This window comes from Rhincodon typus, unplaced genomic scaffold (assembly GCF_021869965.1).
Source record: "Rhincodon typus isolate 14 unplaced genomic scaffold, sRhiTyp1.1 hic_rhity00003960, whole genome shotgun sequence".
NCBI lineage: Eukaryota > Metazoa > Chordata > Chondrichthyes > Orectolobiformes > Rhincodontidae > Rhincodon > Rhincodon typus.
In genome coordinates, this window is record NW_025969598.1 from 1 (window position 1) to 14,466 (window position 14,466).

The following is a 14,466-nucleotide window of genomic DNA, read 5'->3' on the forward strand; positions in this document are numbered from 1 at the left end:
GCTCCTATGATGCTGCTTGGCCTGCTGTGTTCATCCAGCCCTGCACCTTGTTGTCTCTTAAAATATTCTTCATTGGCTCTGAAGCACTTTGGGACATCCCGAGAATGTGAACGATGCTTTTTATGTGCAGGTTCCTTTTTTCTTTGAATTGACTTTACAGGAAATGTGACCAGTTAACAAGAATTGTCCATATGTGAATTCGAGGTTTAATATCTTATACAAGCATGTGTATTGCATCACTAACTCATACCAAGTCTGAATATGATGGTGACTGATACGAGACTCTTCCTCTTCTCGGAAGACTATATGAAGAAAAGTGCAAATGTACGGCTTTTTTAAAAAAGTAACAGTATTCAAGGATTGCAAATTATTAAAGTTTAACATTGCAATGTTACAGTGTTATCACCATGAAGCATCAAACAGAGGCTGCATACAAACCTTACAGGAAGTGAGGGAGTTATTATCAATAACAACAACAAAAACAGAAGTTGCTGGAAAAGCTCAGCGGGTCTGGCAGCATCTGTGAAGAAAAGAAACAGAGTTAACCTTTCGGGTCCGATGAATTTTGCTCAGAACTTCATTTCAAAACCTCAGTAATTACTAACATAGCTTTATATATATGAGCAGAATATACAACAAGTATTCAGCAGGTCAGGCAACAGTTTTCACTTTGTTCCTTCCTCCACAGATGCTACATGATTTTTTTGAATATTTCCAGCATTTTTATATTTCAGACTGATATATAAAAGCAAAATATAGCAGATCCTATGTGGAAAGCTTTGAAATCTAGACTTTTTAGGTAAAGTCACTGAACAGGCCCTCATAAAGATCATATTCAAGAAGGTGTGAGTCAGAATAGAACTACAATCAGTTCCAATTCTGTGGCTCTTGCTCACTTTGACGGTACTCAATGCAGTATCTTCTAAGTTGTCTTTAGATGTTGCTTTTCACTGTCATTAATTAAACCATTGCAACTTAATGAGATCAATTGACAATGGCTTCACTTTTCTTAACTCTGAACTTGAGAATCTGACCATTCTGCAATAAAATCTGATGTGACTGAATTTCTATGAATGCAGCAAGGTTGTTGTCTCAAAAAGCCTAATGTTGACCTTGTTAATGGGGGAATATTGGTATCCTTTGGTAGCTTTCTCATTAAAAATAAAACAGACCCAGACCTGTCTGCTCCTGTTGTGATTCTGAAGTGAATGTGAGACTTTCACACAGTTGTCTTGTCGCTGCACTTGGAGCTGGGTCTTGAAACTCAACCTTTCAAGGCAAAGCATTTGATGAGTTACTAAGAATGCAAACAATGAGTTTCTCTTTTCACCAAACACGTGTCAACAATCAGTGAGTTTTGTCCATTAGAGTACAGCCTGATAAGAGATGGTAAATATATTTTTTTTAAACTGAGTTCAGAAATAATTACTGCAGCATCCACATTTATTATCTAATTTCTGCTCTTTATGATATAACATATGCACATGTTCAAAACGTATGGTAAACCAGGTCTATGAAAGAAGATCATTTCTTCATGAATATTTAAACTCATGCAATTTACTTTTGAGTCAAGATTACGTTAGAGCAGAGATTCATTTTGGTTTTAGTTTATAATGAGAATGATTCCTTGGAACCAATTAATTCAGAAATACCTTCAGAGATAGTAGGAACTGCAGATGCTGGAGAATCTGAGATAACAAGGTGTTGAGCTGGATGAACACAGCAGACCAAGCAGCATCAGAGGAGCAGGAAGCCTTCCTGCTCCTCTGATGCTGCTTGACCTGCTGTGTTCATCCAGCTCTACACCTTGTTAATTCAGAAATACCCTTGTGCAGGGGCAGTTCAAAATATAACTGTCAGGAGATAATATAAACTTATAGCTCTACTTGTAAAATGTGAAAAGTATTTGAAGCCTCTGAATCTAAAATGATAATGGTTAAAATAAAACGTGCTCTACTTCTTCAATAGTATTACTGGTACATTAAACAGATCCAACTGTGCAAATGTTTACTTTCCAGTTCAACATGGCTCTGATCATCTTAACCTGTATAAGTGAGTGTAGTCAAGGGAGTATTTTCCATCCTACCAATTTGATGGGAGATGTGATGAGAATATAACAAAACATCCAGAGTTACTGGCTTTGCGAAGTTGCACGTTTGGTTCTCAAAGGTGTTCAAGGGAAATCAGATTCACAACTTGTAGAAAGTTAAGTAATTTCAAAGGCCCTGAAATTGAATAATCCATTTCCCTGTCCTCCAATCAGCTCACACTCAACTCAATTGCTGTACATGTATCAAACAGGAATTTACAAATTCAACATGTCCGATTTCACTCTAAATAATTTTACATTGATTTTCAGTAAATTGAAAGCCATCACCATGCTTACTCCATTCCTGATTAGTAACTTCTAATGCAATCTAACTGTGTCTTCTGATCAAAATGGCCCAAACTCAATCACCATTGTGTCAAATCCTCCAATGAAATTGTTTTTATTTCTTTCAGATTTCCTAAAGTTAACCAATATGAAGTCATTCCTATTCAGATTATTTGAAGGCGGCAAAATGGGAACCATTGAAAGAACTTCAGTTCCTCATTCTCAGGGACAAATGAGAGCTGTCTCTGAACACGGAGAGGTGTTTCCTGTCTGGAATTTAGGAGAAAAAGGTAAAGTTTTTAAAGGGCAATAAATATTTGGAATAAAAATTTTCCAAGCATGGTATTACATTTCAAAGTGCTGCAGTGTTCAGAATCCAATAGTACTAGAGCAACAAGCTGTAAAGAGGGATGGGTCATAGAGTCATAGAGATGTACAGCATGGAAACAGATCCTTCAGTCCAACTCGTCCATGCCAACCAGATATCCTAAATTAATCTAGTCCCATTTGCCAGCATTTGGCCCATTTCCTTTTAACCCCTCCCTATTCATATACCCAAGCAGATGGCTTTTAAATGCCATTATTGTATCAGCCTCCAAAACTTCCTCCAGCAGCACGTTCCATACACACACTACCCTTAGAACTGAAAAAGTTGTCCCTGATGTCCCTTTTAAATCTTTCTCCTCTCACTGTAAACCTATGTCCTCTAGTTTTGGACTTCCCTATCCTGGGGAAAAAATCTTGGCTATTCACCCTATCCATGCCCCTCATGATTTTGCAAACCTCTATAAAGTCACTCCTCAGCCTCTGACGCTCCAGAAAAAATAGCCCCAGCCTATTTAGCCTCTCTCTATAGTTCAAACCCTCCAACGCTGGCAACATCCTTGTAAATCTCTTCTGAACCCTTTCAAGTTTCACAACATCCATCCTACAGTACAGAGACCAGAACTACCCACAGTATTCCAAAAGTGGCCTAATCAATGTCCTCTACAGCTGCAACACGACCTCCCAACTCCTATACTCAATGCACTGACCTATAAAGGCAAGCATACCAAATGCCTTGTTCACCATCCTTTCTACCTGTAACTCCACTTTCAAGGAACTATGAACTTGCACTCCAACATCTTTTTGTTCAGTAACATGCCCCAGTACCCAACCATTAAGTGTTTATGTGCTGCCCTGGTTTGCCTTTCCAAAATGCAACACCTCACATTTATCTAAATTAAACTCCATCTGTCACTCCTCGGCCCATTGACCCATCTGATCAAGATCCCATTGTACTCTGAGGTAACCTTATTCACTGTCCACTACACCTCCAATTTTGGTGTCTCTGCAAACTTACTAACCATACCTCTATATTCATATCCAGATAATTTATATAAATGACGTAAATGCAGTGGAACCAGCACCGATCCTTGTGGCACACCGCTGGTCAAAAGTCTCCAATCTGAAAAACAACCCTCCACCACCACCTTCTACCTTCGAGCCAGTTCTTTATCCAAATGGCTGGCGCTCTCTGTATTCCATGTGATCTAACTTTGCTAACCAGTCTGCAATGAGGAACCTTATTGAACGCCTTACTGAAGTCCATATAGATCATGTCAGCCTCTCTGCCCTCAACAATCCGTTTTGATACTTCTTCAAAAAACTCAATCACTTTAGCGAGACTCGACTTCCCATGCACAAAGACATGTTGACTAGCCCTAATCAGTCTTTGCATTTCCAAATACGTTAATTCTGTCCCTCAGGATTTCCTCCAACAACTTGCCCACTGCTGGTGTCAGGCTCACCAGTCTACAGTTCCCTGGCTTTTCCTTACCACCTTTCTTAAATAGTGGTACTACGTTAGCCAATCTGTAGACATCTGGCACCTCACCTGTGGCTATCAATGATACAACCATCTCAGCAAGGGGCCCAGCAATCACTTCCTTAGCTTCCCACAGAGTTCTAGGGTACACCTGAAAAGGTCCCAGGGGTTTATCCACCTCTATGCAATTTAAAATATCCAGAACCTCCTCTTCTGTAATACGGATATTTTTCAAGATGTCGCTATTTACTTCCCCACGTTTTCTATCTTCCATATCTTTCTCCACAGTGAATACTGATACAAAATACTCATTTAGCATCTTCCCAATCTCCTGCAGTTCCACACATAGGCTGCCTTACTGATATTTACAGGGCCCTATTCTCTCCCTCATTACCCTTTTGTCCTTAATGTAGTTGTAGAATCCCTTTGGATTCCCTCTAACCCTTTTTGCCAAAGCTATCCCATGTCCCCTTTTTGCCCTCCTGATTTCCCTCTTAAGTATACTTCTACCGCCTTTATACTCTTTTAGCGAATCACTCAATCTCTGCTGTCTATATGGGAAATATATACGGGAAATATGCTTACTTCTTATCCTTGATCAAAACATCAATTTTCCAAACATAGACTGGGACTGCCAAAGTGCTAAGGGCTTGGATGGAGATGGAATTTGTTAAGTGTGTACAAGAAAATTTCCTGATTGGGTATATGGATGTACCTACTAGAGAAAGTGTTAAACTTGACCTACTGTTGGGAAAAAGGCAGGGCAGGTGACTGAGCCGTCAGTGGGGATGAACTGTGGGGCCATTGACTGTAATTCTATTAGTTTCAAAATAGTGATGGAAGAGGATAGACCGGATGTAAAAGTTAAAGTTCTAAATTGGAGTAAGGCTAATCTTGATGGTATTAGGCAAGAACTTTCAAAAGTTGATTGGGGACGGAGGTTCGCAGGTAAAGGGACGACTGGAAAATGGAAAACCTCTAAAAATGAGATAACGAGAGTGCAGAGACAATATGTTCCTGTTAGGGTGAAGGGCAAGGCTGGTAGGTGTAGGGAATACTGGATGGCTAGAGAAATTGAAGTTCACCAAAGGTTTTTGTCTTCCACTCATCAAGACATGCACAAGAATGTCAATTTTTTTGAAAAACAACTACGACAGAAGAAAACGGTTTTGATTGCTAGCTGGTTGAGTCGGATTGCCTAAGGCAATTCCATGGAGTAACCAGTGAAGAGCCATAGGTTCCTCATGCTCCCGGGTAATTCAAAAAAGAAGGTGCAAGGATTGGCTACATTCCTTTTGATGGCAGAGAAAAGGTGAATGCATATCACTTGTAGCAAACATAAATAAGTGATGTTATGGCCTTGACTCATAAATTGATTGTGAATGTCGGCAGTAATGCATTCAGGATTGTTTAATAAGTGCAGTGTTAAGTCAGTGCTATTTTCCACAAATACCATCTAATTGAGGAACATCATGTATGATTATCAATATTTGGTATGTTGCCAATTACATGGGTCATATGTTCCGATGTTTGTCTGATTTAATCAAATAACATGGTTGTAATAGGCAAAGTATAGACTGTACTCAACCAGCCCATGCTTGCAAAATCCAATACAAGTGGCCACTGAGAGATGGGATTCTGTGATTTGGCAGCACTCGTGGAATAATTCTGAGTGTGCTAAGAGCTACAATAGCTAACTTTAAGGTAAGATGATCAATATTAGATAATCAGTCAAGCTCATAGTGTAGCTTAATCACATTTACTAGAAGCAATCTATATTTATATACAGTGACACAGTCTTTACAAACAAAAGGAAATGCATCCGGGCCTTTATCCTTTTGAACTATTTAAAACCATGAGAGCCTACTGTTTTCTCCTTGGTAATGCTTTGGCCAATCATAGTCAATTTATCAACCAATCAGCACCCTTTTTCTCTTGTGGTATAAAGTGTTTTAATCATTTGAAATTTGGCATTCTTGTATTTGTTTTGATGACAATGTGTCTCTCTTTTCATGAATGTTCAAGTTCTGTACTACCAAGCTACTGAGAGTTACAGGGTTTGATGGGATCAATAGTCTCTTTATCATTGCTTTTTCAAAAGGCTTTTCCAGCCCTGAGCTTTGATGCTACCATGACATAACATGACCTATTGGACTATAGTTCAAGCGTTTGGAAGTGGGATTGGGCTGAATTATCTACTTTTGGCCAACTCTAATATTAAAAGACATGCGGAAATTTTCTGACCCATAAATGTTCTGTGTTTAAAGAAAAGTGAGTTCTCAACTCAGCTTCCAAACTGCAGTTATTCACTTACACAATCACTACATTAATACAGCATCATTGGAAAACTGTGCTTCATTTAATGTCTATTCTCCAAAGATGCATTGATATATTGCTTGATACCAGTTTCAACAAAATAGCCCAAGGCTAGATTTGCTTTTGTTTGTTAAAAACAATCAACATTCGATGACTTTTTCATCATTTCAAAGTTATTAAGGCATGTTACTTTAAGACTGAACATGAAGGAGATAAATGAAATGTGAAAACAACCTGATTACATGAAATGATGCCTGTGTTAGATCAAACAGTAGGAATAATATTGTGCAGAAATATGCAAAGTGGAACTATTTGTTGGATTACTCTGAAATGAAAATCGTGCTTTTAAATGCCCTTTTACTTTATTAAATTTGAGTGAATGATATAATTGAACTTAAATTGAAAACAACTATGAATCGTTCTATGTTTGTTCAGTTAGCTGCATGTACTACAGCAGAAATCGGTTAAATAAGTACATTTCAAAAATAGGTTCTTGATATGTTTTTTGGCACTACTGATTCTATTAATTGTACAATGAGAGTATACATTTCCATTAGAGGCAAAGTCTCCAATTGATTTAAAACCCCACCACACTCATCAACAGTCACAGAGACATACAACACAGAAATAGACCCTTCAGTCCAACTCGTCCATACCAATCACATTTCCCAAACTAATCTAGTCCCACTTGCCCGCGTTTGGTCCACATCCCCCTAAAGCTTTCTTATTTATGTATCTGTCCAAATGTCTTTTAAATGTTGTAACTGTACCTATATCTACCACTTTGGCAGTTCATTCTACATACGAACCTCCCAATGTGTGAAAATGTTGCCCCTCAGGTCCCGTTCAAATCTTTCTTCTCTCACCTTAAAAATATGCCCCCTAGCTTTGAACTCCCCCAGCCTAGAGAAAAGGACCTTTGCTATTCAACTTATCTATGTTCCTCATGATTTTATACACCGCAATAAGGTGAACCCTCAACCTCTTATCCTCCAGTGAAAAAAGTCCCAACCTATCCAGCCTGTCTTTATTACTCAAACCCTCCAATCCCAGCAACATCCTGGTAAATCTCTTCTGAAGCCTCTCTCATTTAAATATATACATCCTATAGCAGGGCGACCAGAACTGTATGCAGTACTCCAAAAGTGGCCTCACCAACATCCTACACAACTCCAATACTCAGTGGTCTGAGCAACGAAGGCTAGCATCCTAAATGCCTTCTTAACCACCCTGCCTAACTGTGATGCAGGTACTTTGATATTTTGGAGCCACTTCCACTTTCAACCAGTTCTTAGTCAGAATTAAATATTTACCCCTACAATCTGAAAACTGCAAAATTTCAGCAATCAGTTCTTTGTAAGTTTCAATGACCTGAAAAATTACTTTATGTGGCACTATAACTATCATATTAGCAGCGTGCAATGCTTCACACTATCAGAAATATAAAAAAAATTAAACATGGAGCAGAGAGGTTACATACAGTTCAGTTGAACTATAATGGACAAAATAACTAGACAAATCTCATGCCTATAAATATTAATGTTAAGTAAAATGAGCAAAGGCCAGAATAGAGTATGTGTTCCTTGAAAATACTGTGCATGGAGAATGACACAGTAACTGGATTGGCAATTCTGTCTATGTTGAACCTGTCATTCTGTTTCAGATTCAGGATGAATTGAATCAAATTGGTGATGTGATGCGCGTCATGCAAGTCTGATATGATGATTGATTGAGTCTCAGAGTCAGTATTAATTACTTCAAACACAGAAGTTAGAATAAAGAGTCAGACTATTCAGGTCAAACTGACTACATTGGTGTTTACCTTCTGCATGAACAAATATTCTCAATCACATTTCCCTGGCCTATTTCATCTTTTCCTACAACTACCCTACAATCTCATTCAGAATGTCGATAAAATTTCTGGCTCAACTATTGACCCTGCAAGTGGGTCCCCAGCCTGATAATTCTCTATGAAAAAAAAATCTGCCCTTTGTTTTCAATCTCAAACATTTAACCTTATGTCTACTGTTTCTGTTTCTACACTTCTCAAATACGGGGGAAAAGCTGCTTCTATTTCTTTTGCTGTTCCATAATTTTAAATGATTTATCATGTTGTTTTGCAGTATTGTACTCTCTAAATTGTTGGTCATCAGAGTCACCCATCCAGGAATATTTACCTTTGTGGCAAATACAAACAGTGACATATTATACTCAGTTAGCACTTGCCATTGTTTTTCCACATTGGTAGCTGTGTTTTCACTAAGCATTGAGAAAATGCGCTGGTATTACACCTTATGAGAACACTTCTCTTTTGTTTAAGTAAATGCAGCATCTTGTCAACACCAAGATACTTTTTTATCTGTGTAAATTTATGACATAAATGTATTACCAAGAAAAAAGCTTACTGGAGCACTTTATTTAATTGCTTGAGAAACAGGGAAACTCTTTATTTCAACTGATGTCGGTGTTCACAATTTAAAACAAAGGCGACTGTCAGAAGTGATTTTTGAGACCGTCACTATTCTTTTATTTTTCTTATTTTTTGGTTTGAAACTGTGAGTTGAAGTTGAGAATTGAATTTTGAACAGCTGCTTATTTTAAAAAGGATAGAACGGAGATAGATGTTCACTGTGGGGAATTGGCCTGGAAAGATAATGCAGGTTAATTGCTGCTCTGAGGATACCATAAATGATTAGACACTAAGATGTTGCTGTTCTCAGGGACTGGCAGCTGATTGGATGTTGAATTGGCCAATCAAAGAAGGATGAATGCTGGCCAGCAAGTCCCAGAGACTGTTGAAAAACAAAGAGAAAACAAAGCACTGGTTCTGATTGGGTTCTGAGTAGCAGGCAGTTTTATGTTATGGAAGCTCTGGACTAGACTGTTCTTGTTTTGATCTCTCCCTCTGATTTTATTCCAATTATTGATTTGTGGAATGTTCTGAGAAGAGAAGCCCAGTCATGGGTGAATAATTCCGGAAGTCTGCTGAGGCTGTTTCCAATGATTGGTGACCTTCAAATTCAACAAAGATGTACTGTCCAATGAGTCTATCAAATAATCCACTGTCCAAGAATTTTTACAAAGGTGTGGCATTCTTGTTGAGATGGTTATCAAACTGGCAAATTATGATCCTTTTATTTTCTTTTTTAGTTTATCCCTTAACTGTGGTCAGGAGACCCATGATCCCCAGGATTGTTATTGACATCTTTTCATGAGCATGGCTAAAACCTTGAAATGTGGAAGCCAAGTTTAAATCTAGCCAGACTCTGCAATTTGCAAACTGCCGAGCCGGAACAGATGGTATTCATGCAGCCAGATCTTGGACAGTCAACTTCCCGTTGTAACCAGACAGGTCTGGATTGCCTGGGCAGGTGCTAACAACCACATTGTTTCAGAACGAACCGTTGTTTCCACCTCCAGTGAACCTGCTTTGTTAGAAGAACGTTAGTCAGACTTAATGGCACCCACTCAGTAGGATGCCAGAGGCATAGCGTGACAAGGACAAGGAATGACAGCTGAAGGTTCAAAGCCGTGTTCTGTGACCTCCACATATGCAAAGTAGTCACCTCCCTGGATCATCCTGTCTCTGCCTGATGCTAGTATTGGACACAGGCCACAATATCGTAGAGAAGGATATGTAGAGGGGGATTAAGGGGCAACCTGGAACATCAACTTATGCCACTTTTTGCGCCTTCTTCAACGGTACCTTCGACTGGCAACTGAGCTGTACAACATCTCCAGCTGCTGTACTGTGGAAATCTGGAGCCTGGACACTGACATCTCTCGAGTAGTATACAGTGGGGAGAGAGCATACTGCATTACAACTTCCTGAAAACATTCTCAATACAGAACCTTCATCTGTGACAACCAAAGCACCACTTACTGCATTAGGCCCCACATACAGGCCAGAGTAGGACTAACCGAACTCATGCACATACACAGGAGAACTGAGCTCTTCGTTAATGTCAGTGCTGGTCTCTGACAGACTTTAGGAGAGTATTTGGAAGAATACGACACTGGTATTGAACTCCTACCAGAAGACTTACAAACAGGTCCAGACACAGTTAGCTAGTACACTCAAAATGTTTGCTGCTGTAGTCCAACAGACAGAACAAGTATAAAAAGACATTAAAGAAATTGAAGTCACTAATTGGTGGGATGACTTTGGAATTGTGGCACTAATATACAAAGCCCACTTCGGTTCACCTCCTATCACACCTTGCTGTATTGTTCATTCTATTTGCTTTAATGTATATAACCAACCTAGCAATTAAAGTTTTTAAGTAGAAGGAGGAACTTGCTGAGTTCCTGAATGTAGGACCAATGCTCAGCAGGAGCAAGCAGAGAGTTAACATTGGGTACTGTAATTTATCATGATTCTGGACATCTTATAAATAAGTTGACTACCACTGCTGTACTGACTCCACTTTACCATGTATATACTTATTTGTATAATATTTAATAATCAACTAATGAATATTTTCCTTCATTTTTTTCTATTGTTAAGTACTTCCATATTATTGTAAGATAGTGTAGTTTGGTGTTAGGTATTTGGACCCTTCACTGGAAACCTGGTAGTTACTTCCACAATGGCATGGACAGTGCTATGATCCAACTCATGGACAAAGTGCTCCAACATACAGACAACGACCAAATGTAAGCCACTCGGTCCATTAAGCCTCCTCTACATTTCAATAAGATCGTGGCTGACCTGATTTTAACCTCAACTCTACATTTCTGCATATTGCCGATAACCTTTCACCCCCTGGTTGGCAAAAACCGTATGGTTTACAGTAGTATTTTTTGAATACATTCAAGTGGTTATAAATAAGTCAACTCAACTTGGGTTCGAAGACACTCAAGGAACATGGGAGTTTTTGTGGGAAATAGACAGGTTGAAGATTAGCCGTGATCTCACTGTATGGTGAGGACGTTTGAAGTCAATAGCCTACTCCAGATCCTTTTTCCTGTACTTAATTGATAAGACTTCCTTTCTTTGACTTTATTGGCCCTCCCTTGCATCTATGTTACCCTTATTGATCACCTTGGATATTCACTTCTGTTTATTTATCCTTCTTCTGCTGTCGTTGGGCTGTCATTTCCCAGGTACCACTGGATTTCTCCTACATCAGATTGTCATCTGTTTTTGAAACAGCACAATTCTTTATAACAACACTCAATGTATCCACACACATTGCCATTGAAGGAGCTTGTACAGCAGCAATGGTGAGATGTTTCAACTAAGAGCTTCCAGCTACCACACAGTGCACCCCTGAGTTGGTTCAAGTTCTCATGTACTCTGCTGTGACAGGTAGCTCAAACTTAACAAATATACTTGGTGGTCTTGTTCCTCATTCATTCACATCACAACTTCAATAAGGAGTTTTCACACCCTTTCACCTTCACCATTACAATCTAACCAGAATTTATAAAATGTAAAATGTTTAACACAATTATTCACTTAATTTAACATGCTTTAGTAAGGAAAATTAACACTTACTGCTTTTGTTAAGTAGGAGAAAGATTCAACCTTGAATCTGGTCAAGTGCAGTTTGGGCTGTGACGATGGTAGAAGAGAATTAACAGTTAAAGACATTTACGGAAACACGGGAACAGGACTAGGCTATTCTGCTCCTCAAATTTGTTTGATTATTCCATTAGACCATGGCTGCTCCATGAACTAACTCCATCTACCTGCTTTGGTTCCATTACATAATACCCTGACCAGCAGCAAATCTACCTACCTTGGCTTTTTCATTGCACCCCTGAAAAACTTGGGCTATGCCTCCTCATTCTGCATTCCCCTTCCAGGGAAACAGCTACTAAATGTCAATTACTAATGGTTCAATTAGATCATGCTTTAAGGTTATAAATTCAAGGGAATGAAACCTTTGTTTTTGCAATCTGTTGCAGTTCCATTCCAATGAAAACACACTATATCTGCTCTGAGGAATATATCCTTTCTAAGGTGCATTCCCCAGTGCTGAACACAGCATTCCAAATGGAGCTAACTAAAGATCTATACAGCTATGACATGAACTTCACTCCTTTCTCTTTCAGTCTTAAGCCAAAGGACAATATTTCTTTAATCTTTACGTTTTGCTTACCTGCTCACAAACTTTCAATGAATACTGTACTAGGGGCTCTACATCTCTGTGTTCCTCCATGGTTCCTAGATTCCTGCCATTCAGAAAATACCCTGATTAAACTTCTTTAGGTGGAAAACGGATGACATTGCACTTTCCCTGATTGAACTCTCTCTACTACAGTTTTGAACACTCACTTAATCATCAAAATTGTTTCACAATTTTCTGTTCCTCTTTGTAATTTTCTGCTCCTTTTGCAATTTTCTTCAGCTTTACTGTCCAAGATAACTTGGTACTGTGAACAAACTTGGTGAGAAAACTCTCTATTCCTTTATCAAAGTCACTTACAAATGTTTTGAAAGCAAAGTTCCAGCACAAATCCCTGGATGACATTTAATTTAACTCAAATAATAGAGTTAGACGATCACTACTTTCAAACTGCGATTTTATCAAAAATATTTGTATGTACATTTCAATAGTATATGTACATTTTGTAATATAGCACTTCTCACACAAACACAGATGCATTATCAGCTTGAGATAAACATATAACTAGCTAGCTCAGCAGAGACCGTTAGATAGAACATCAAATCTATTTTACTAAAACATTTTGTGAGAATACTGAGTACTGAAAATTGCAAAAGTAAAGGAAGTCAGTACCACCAACATAAATCTCCACCAGAATAAAACACTGTTGAGAATTTTCCTTAAGACCAAGCGAGTGTAGTGCAGGAACATGTCTGTTCGGTGTCTTTCTGTGATAGACAATTGCACATCCGCTACTGGCTTGAAGGATGTTACAGGTAGTTCACAAAATAGGGAAGTGGTGGTTACCCACCTTCGTGATGGGACTGAAAGAGAGCAAATAACATAATTTTTTCCTTGCATTAGGAACTGTGTGCCGCATAATTAGTTTCTTCAGATAAACTTGCTTATAACCAGAATTTATAAAATGTAAAATGTTTAACACAATTATTCACTTAATTTAACATGCTTTAGTAAGGAAAATTAACACTTACTGCTTTTGTCACGTAGGAGAAAACCCTATTACATAAAAGTGAGGCAGACTAAATAGATCTTAACATCCAACCAATTTACAGATGTGACATTAGTCTAACATTACGTGAAAGAGAGCAAATTTCACCATACTGCCAACCTGGAATTTGCCAACCTGAATTACTGTTATGAGAATGAATCCATATATTTCTGATGTGGATGCAAAAGTGCTCCCGATAAGCCAGAATCCCTACAGTGTGGAAGCCGGCCATTTGGCCTAATGAATCCACACTGTTCCTCCGATGAACATCCGACCCAGACCCACTTCCCTACCCTACCCCATAACCCTGTATTTCCCAGGCTAATCCACCTAGCCTGCTCCTCCCTGGACACTATGAACAATTTAGCATGGCCACTCCATCTAACTTACCCATCTTTGGACTGTGAGAGGAAACCCAGACAAACATGGGGAGAATGTGCAAACTCCACACAGTCACCTGAGGGTGGAATTGAACCTGGGTCCCTGGCGCTGTGAGACACCAGGGCTAACCACTGAGTGACCATGCTACCCACAGTGATGCCTGTACTGAGTGGGATTGAAAAATACCTAAGGTCCAATAAGGTCCAGTTTTAATCCTGTCTGACTGGAATTCAGCACTCAATGCAGTATAAACTGTGCAAGATTAATTTTGCAACTTAGGTGGACCATTTGAAGCTATGATTTACACAGAAGCTGAGGAACAGATTCCCTGGAATGAACACATAGCTCCACAACAGCTAAAGCAAAACCTGTGGATGCTAGAAATCTGAAATAAAAACAGAAAGCACATAATATTCTCAGCAGAGATAGTATGAACTGCCGATGCTGGAGAATCTGAGATAACACT

At 38.9% G+C, this 14,466-nt stretch overlaps 1 long non-coding RNA gene across 1 annotated transcript; it reads right to left on the reverse strand.

Moving 5' to 3' along the window:
• Positions 1-1,170: 1,170 nt before the first annotated feature.
• On the reverse strand, positions 1,171-13,429 carry LOC125481866. The gene is made up of 4 exons (XR_007261488.1): positions 13,244-13,429; positions 12,605-12,677; positions 11,998-12,054; positions 1,171-1,269 (listed from the first exon to the last, which is right to left on the reverse strand). It is a non-coding gene; the product is annotated as an uncharacterized LOC125481866 (long non-coding RNA).
• Positions 13,430-14,466: the final 1,037 nt, after the last annotated feature.